Genomic DNA, 7,779 nt, shown 5'->3' with positions numbered 1-7,779 from the left:
TTGCTGATTCTTGCTCATCAGGCGACCCGAGGCAGTCCTGCAGGCGTCCGCAGGCCTTGGCGTCTCCTTCTATCTACTATTCCTGTTTCTTTCATACATTTCTAGAGACAGTGTTGTATTTATTTCTTTCAGCCCCTTTATTTGTAGTATTCTTAGACCGTCTATGAAACTGTGACACCAGTTCTGGGTAGTCGAGACTCAAACAGTTGTATTGGATTCATGTTCAGCTAGCTTATTGCTTTTTCTTCCGCTTATGTTAAATTCCGCTGTTTAAATGATATTACTTCGCAATTGTTAATGAATATAAGATGGGTAAAAAGGTAAGTTGTTCACATAATTAGCTTGCCTAGCTCACATTAGTAGGCGCCATCATGACTCCCGAGGGTGGGAAATCCGGGTCGTGACAGCTACCTAAGGAGACTCAACAAGTATTCAAGATTTCTCTTGCAATCCACCTTGAATACTGGGGGGCATCCCCCAGGAAGATCACCTTCTCGGAAAAGCTAAGACATACTGAACGGAGTCTCGATATAAAATACAATGTACCGGGCCAAACGGTCAAACGAACTGTGTCCGCATAGAACAACCAAGCTCCTAACAGCAAAGGCATGTATATTTGTACCAAGTAATCGAAGAATACTTTTCATCAAAGCATTTCACGCTTCAAAAGAAACTCGGTATTTTTTGCAAAAACGGCTCCTTTGTAAAAAAACGTCCCGAACACTCGGGGGACTGGCGTTAAAAACTCAAGTTCACATGACCCCCGGGTCGGAAACTCCGGAATCGTAAGCCCTCAATGAGGCAATACCAAGTTCACAAGGGGACTGCCGTGAATCGCCATCTCCATTGTAATGGTTCCCGAGTCGGGAAACCCTCCACGACTCGGGGACTTCCGTCAATCGCCATCTCCATCATAATGGCTCCCGAGCCGAGAAATCCTCGATAACTCGGGGACTGCCGTCAATCACCATCTCCATCGGCTTATCAAAAATCCGAGGCATAAGACCCCAAATGGGCAACCTCGATCTCGTAAGACCTACATAAGGCAACAATAGTATCTGTAAGACCTCAAGCAAGGCATGAACCGCACTTGTACCAAGTGACAATACCTGTAAGACCTCGAGCAGGGCATGAATCATACTTGTACCAAGTATCCAAAACTGTAAGACCTCAAAGGCATGTCAAACTTGTAAGACCTTACTAAAGGCATAAACCCGATCTCAAAGTTAAGGCTATATATCGAACTTGTAAGACCCCTAAAAGGCATACCCTCGATATAGACGCCGAAACTACTTCACTCGGGACTAAAAGTGGCTCCGGCCAAACACAAATGACTACGGTCACAAGGCTGTACCAGCCAAACTAATGCGACTCGGGGACGCCCGACCGTCGCTACAAAATCACAGGCCTTCAATTACTTCGAATCTACTTCGAAAAAAATCGGTTAAACAGGCTACCGACAAAAGAGCTTCGACCATGTCAGCTCCTAAACACTGGCTTCGGGATACTCAGCCTCCGAGCCAAACCTCCCGAGGTGCTCGATCATCGCCATATAATGACTCGCAATCGAGGTTTTTTACTAAACCGTCGAAGAGTTAGGCAAACACTTTCAAAAAATCCTTATCAAGGGAAAAATAAAGCCTACATAAAAGGTCGCTTCGACCCAAGGCGTAAGAGCCATTGTCGCCAGCCTACATGAAAGGTCGTTTCGACCCAAGACGTAAGAGCCATTGTCGCCAGCCCGCATAAAAGGTCGCTTCGACCCAAGGCGTAAGAGCCATTGTCGCCAGCCACACAGATCAAAAACTTGAGGGTCGAATGAGCTCGAGTCGTAGCTCGATTCGGAGACTGAACCTAAAATAGTTAACTACATATGCCTAAGGGCAAGGCATAAGAGCCATTGTTGCCAGCCCGCATAAAAGGCCGCATCGGCCCAAGGCGTAAGAGCCATTGTAGCCAGCCCACACAAATCCGAAAACTTGAGGGTCAAATGAGCTCGAGTCGAAATTCGACTCGAAGACTGAACCCGGAACAGTTAACTAAAAATGCCTAAGAGCGAAAAACATCAGAGCTCAAATGACAGCTTACGCTAAAAAGGCGTACCGACCCGATACGTACGAGTCACTGTCATCAGCGCTAAGATCAAAGGTCGTGCCGGCCGGACGCATGAAAAAACTAGGACCGAGGGTCTAACCCGAGACCTGGGACCTCGGGTCGAAAGTCAAAATACATCACATAGTATTTCCGAAAAACAAAAGGGAAATAAGGGGTAGGAAACAAAAAGCCTTCTCATGGCCCACAAGGGGGATGTTTACAAATATTGAAAAAACCCTTACAAAGAGAGAAGCAAACAGAATCCTAATCTATCATCGAGCCTGCATCTTCGATGGCTTCACCAAGGGTTGCACCCCAACAACTACGGGTCCTTCAACGGCCCCTTCTCGACGGCCTCTTCCCCTCTGGGGGCTCCGCCTTCATTTTTATCACTTCCTGAGCCACTGCCCAGCACACCTCCGAAAGCAAGCAAGTCAGTATCTTTCCTCTCTAGGGTCTTCACCCTCCCGAGCTCGGCAGACAGAATGATATCTCCCGTATGTACGTCCTCAAAAGCCTGCCTCTGAGATCCCTATCGAGCATGCTCCATAGCTCGAGTCAATTTCAAATCGGCCCCCTCAGGCGCCCTCCCGGTTTGAGCGCTTGTCGCAATGGCATCCTCTCTATGCAAAGATATAAGTGCCTCGATTTCAGTTTTGATCCCGGATAATGCAGCTACCAGCTCATAATGGAGACCTCTGTACTTGTCACTATCCTCCCTCGCGTCACTAAGCTGACGCCCAACTAAGGCCACCTTCTCCATGAGGGCATCCCTCTCGGAAGTTATCTCCCTCACATGCTGTTTGAGTTCGGAAACATGGAGTCTCTGGCACGGAGCTCCTCACTCAGCAAAGCACCTTCCTTCTCAAATTGCACGAATCAGATCCAAGATGTTAAAACACTAGGATCTGGCAAAACATTCAGATAATGGCAAACGGGGACTAGGTAACCTGTTCAGTAAGGTGAGCCTTCTCGCGTTCATGACGGGTCACCTCATCCTGATACCGGGTGGAAGTCTGTATATAAAGCGCCTTGGCCTGAAGCCACAAAAAAAGATGAGTTAGAAAGATAAAGGTCAGAGCAACCGAGGCCAGAGCGACAAACAGGATTCGCATAAATTACCTGCTCGCAAAGCCTGCTCATCTCACCAAAGACGAGTGAAGCATCGATCTCAGGGGTTTCCTCGAGAACGGTTGGGAGCCTCTCGAGCGCATCTTCACCTTTGATAGGTCTCCCCGCATCGGAAGGTTCTTCGCGTGGGTCATCTTGCACTCCCTTAGGAGGTAGGGTCGTTCCCTGAAGGGAATCAATCACGCCACGGCACTAGCAGGGTCGATCAGAACCATCCCTTGTCCATTCAGGGCTCCAGAACTAGGCCCCTCCGAACCACCTATCGAAGGCACCCCTGCCTGAGGGGAACCATGGCCATCGGCCAGCTCGGGGACAACACCCGATACTCCCTCAGTCGTCTCTCCGCTATAAAGAAGGATCGCAACGACATCAGACTCCGGCTCGGAAGCCACCATCTCTACGGCCCAAGGATCGGCCAGGTTTATCACTCCCTCAGGCGCTGTCGAGAAGCTATTTTCCCCCTCACCTTCAACTCAAGGGTTTCCCACCGTTTCCGGGGTCAAGGCTGCCGGGTCGGCCCTAGTTTCTTCCGCCTTAATCTTCTTGGATTCCGAAGGTCCGTCCGATGAATCCCTTTGCCTTTTCTTCCCTTCATCAGTACCAAAGCACCCTCCCCTCCAGGCAATGCTCCCTTAAACAAAGGGACTTCCCCCAGACCTACACAAATGCAAGAAGTAAGCGCAGGGAACGAGAACGCTGCTAATAGCGATCTAGATCGAAAAATGCAACTATAGTAGGGTAGAGGCTTACCATGATCCTTAGCTTCCCACCGAGCTTGGGATAGATCACGCCACACTCGCTCAACATACGGGTAAATTGAGTCCAGACAGCCGACCCAATTCGGGAGGTCCAAAACCGCGCCAGGGTAAATTGCTGCGGCTGCATTGGCAAGAAAAATTAAGTGCCTGGAAGAACGTAGTCAATGAGAAGCGAGGGAATACTAGATAATGTGTCTACTTACGTTCCGCATTCCACTTCTTGGGGAATGGCATCCTTTCTGCCGGGATCAGGTCAGAAGTCCTTACTCGAACAAATCCGCTTATCCATCCCCCATTCGCGAGCTCCTCGGTACAGGCAAAGAGGGCCCTCGGGGCTCGGCAGCGGAGCTTGATTAGACCCCCGCAGAAGAGATGGGGGCTGTACATCCTGATCAGATGATCGAGGGTGAAGGGCATCTCCTCGATCATGTTCACGTAGTGCCCGATCATATAAACAACACGCCAGAATGAAGGATGAATTTGGCCAAGGGTCACTTGATACCGTCGACAGAAGTCGAGACGGGATCGATTAGGGGCAAAGATGGCCCCACCGGACCTAGGGTAAACGGGTAAGTATACACACTGAGAAAATCGGCTCTATATGTCGTAATATCTTCCTCCCAAGCAGGGATCTCCACAAGCACAGCGTCCCCCCAGCGACAATCAGCTCTCACTCTTCCGACGTCTATTATCGAGCTAATATACTAAGTCACGGGCTCATGACGCCCCGGCTTCGAAGAAGGCCTCTCGACCTTGAAATCAGAAGCCATCGCAAAAAATCCTGGGACATATTCCTCAGCACAAGGAGGTATGCCCGCTTCACCTTGAGATAAAAGCGAAGAGGATGAGGCCACATTCTCCTGAGAAGCAGAGGCGGAAGTTTTTGCCATTCCTAGAAAATTCCGGAAGAAGAAGGGGAGTTGCGTTCCTAAGAAAGAACAGAAGTAAAGGCAGAACGAACCTTTTCTAAGGGATGGGAATATAGTGAGTTGTAAAGAACGAGAAGGGGAGTATTTATAGAAGCCCCGCGTGCACGTTGAAGGAGGCCAAGAGACAGCTAACTGCCATAATCAATGCGAAGACCTTCAGGGGCTGTATGTGCATCGTCTTTTGGCACCTTATGACTGTCGTTGCTACAAAAGTATCAGAGGGGGCAGAAATTCAAGGTCGTTTCTTATCACTTTCACTCTAAGAAACGCGGAGACTATCTGTGCACGGTAAAATTGGGGGGGGGGGTCCAATTTCCCCGTCATTATGATGCCCCGCGAACATACTTCCTAAGGCTCGAGACTGGGGTCGAGGTTCACCTTCGAGGGCTGTCGATGCTCGACCTCGGGAGCCATGCAGACCAACGGCTATATTGGAAAAAAAGGGAGTTCCCAAGGAGTGCAGCTAGAGCCGACAAAGTCTGTCAGGCTAGTCTGAGCTCACATCATGACGTCAACCAGCTGTCCCATCTCTATATCTTTGTAATAAATGTGTTTGTATTGTGATGGGATCCTCCCTTTCTATATAAAGGGGGTCCTTGCCATATTGTAGGCATCTGTTGCTTCAGTTGCTCATACGAAATACAAAAGAACATTTTCTCTGCTTTCTTACATATTCTCTTGATATTATTGATTCCATTTATTATCTTCATTGTTGTTCATCATTTATTGCTTATCATTGGCTATAAAGAGCCTTCTTTGATTTTATCATAACTGTTAGTCATACTTCGATCACCTTCGATAGCTCACAGTCGAGCCCCGGAATCGACCTCGAGGCCCCCGAATCGACAAGTTCGAGGCCCCGGTTGTCAACCTATCGGTTCGGCTATCACCCCATTCCTAACTCTTATTTCATTTCTAAGTCTCACACATAGCATCAGCTGCTTAATAACTAGCATAAAAATAGATCACGTATTTTTAGAGTCCCATAATCAAATTTAATTATTATTACCATTTTCACGGTAAACACCTGTGAGCATGTGATTTTTGCCTCGCATGAATTACTCCTACAGATTTCTTAGATTTAGGATTTTTTTTTTTTTAATTATTTTATTGTTTAATTTGTAGGAATTAATTGCATAATTTTCGTGTTTATTTGCAGTTTTAATTTAACACAAATTCATAAAAAATACAAAAATTCGCATTGCATTTGCATTTAGGATTTAATCTTATATATTTTAGATTAATTAGTAATTAGAATTTCACAAAAAAATATAAAAATCACAAAAAATGAGTTGTTTTTGCTTTGTTTAATTCTTAGCTTTGATTTTGATATTTAATTAATTGTGCCAATTATTAAATAGATTGGGTAGGTTAATTTAATTTTTAGAATTAATTTAGACTTTTAAGATTTAATTTGAAAAGGGAAAGAAAACAAAATCAAAAGAAAATTGAGTCACCTTAATAAAAGACCCAAATTTGGGCCAAATTCACCCCAAGTCCAATATCAATCCGTTGGCCCAAGTTTTAGTCCTCAAACCCGCCCCCAGTTCCAGCCCAGTCCACCCCAACCCGGTCCAGACCCCGTCCCCTTCAAAACGACGTCGTTTTGTTAAAATTAATCCTGACCGTCGAGGATCTTTGATCCAACGGCTGGGAAGTGGGTTAATTTTAATATATTAGTGTCCGAACCAGCCCCCCCTACCCCTCATTCACCATCTCAGACCACCCCTGTAACGCCGGCCAATACCCCATCGTGTCTCCGCCTTCCTCCGCCGTCCGCCGCCGGCCGGAAATCGCCTTCGTCGGCGGCGATGCCCCAAACTCGCCCAAATTTACACCACTACCCCATCTCAACCTCCTTGTTCCGAATCCACGATCCATTTCCCTCAAAACACACCCAAGACCTTTGAATCTCGAATCAAAGTTCCGGCCCAAAACCCTAACTTCTCCAAAATTCCCAAAAATCACACCCTACACTCTCCTAACTCTCCTGTGCCTAAACCCCGAACTATTTTCCCCCAAATCCAACCGCAACTTTCAAAATTTTAGATCTAGGGTTTTATAAAAACTGGTTGAATCCTTCAAAGACTACCAAGTGTCGATTTGGTTTCCTAAATAAATTATATGTTTGTTCTTACCAAGAACAAACATATAATATTATTTGGGGACTCAATTCGAATTCAATCAATTAGAAGACCTAAATCAGTGAGTTTTATTTCCTCATTTGATTTTGTTTGATGATTCTATTTTCTTTGCATTATTTTTTATTTTTAGCTTAGTTTTGTTTCGATTGATTCTGTTAGAATTTTCTGATTAGTTAATCCTGTGTTCATTTCATGTTCTTTGATTGTTCGCTTTTACTGTTTAGGCTAGTTTAGTTCAACATCGATTTAGTTTGATTTTGATTATTAATTTTGTTTAACGGATAGTTTGACAGTAGTATGAATTAGGGTTAATTTTCAGTCTTGTTTCGTATTAATTGGATTCAATAATTCAATTTTAGAGTTTTTAAAATTATTTTTTGGTTATAGCTGAATAGTCTAGACCTTTATTTAGTTAACCATGGTTAGTAAAAGGGGATGGGGTCAATTAGTATAGGTTGATAATTTCAGAATAAATAAAAGGGTAGTTTAGATACTTTAGTCAAGGAATCTTGCAGTAACTGAATTGGAACTCCCTAGAACCTTCTAGATTGGGGTTTCAATTAAAGTTTCAGGAACTTGGTAGCATTACTTGACCAACAAGTCATAAATTGAAGGACTAACTAGCTAAAAAGAGAAGTTAAAAAGGACTAAAAGGTTAAAAAATAAAGTCTGAAGTTGCCCTAGTAACTTGCCTATAAAGGCATTGTTACTTGGAGTACAATA

This window comes from Nicotiana attenuata, chromosome 8, assembly GCF_001879085.1.
Source record: "Nicotiana attenuata strain UT chromosome 8, NIATTr2, whole genome shotgun sequence".
Classification (NCBI taxonomy): Eukaryota; Viridiplantae; Streptophyta; class Magnoliopsida; order Solanales; family Solanaceae; genus Nicotiana; species Nicotiana attenuata.
The sequence above is the reverse complement of the archived record's forward strand: the minus strand, read 5'-3'. Positions refer to the sequence as shown.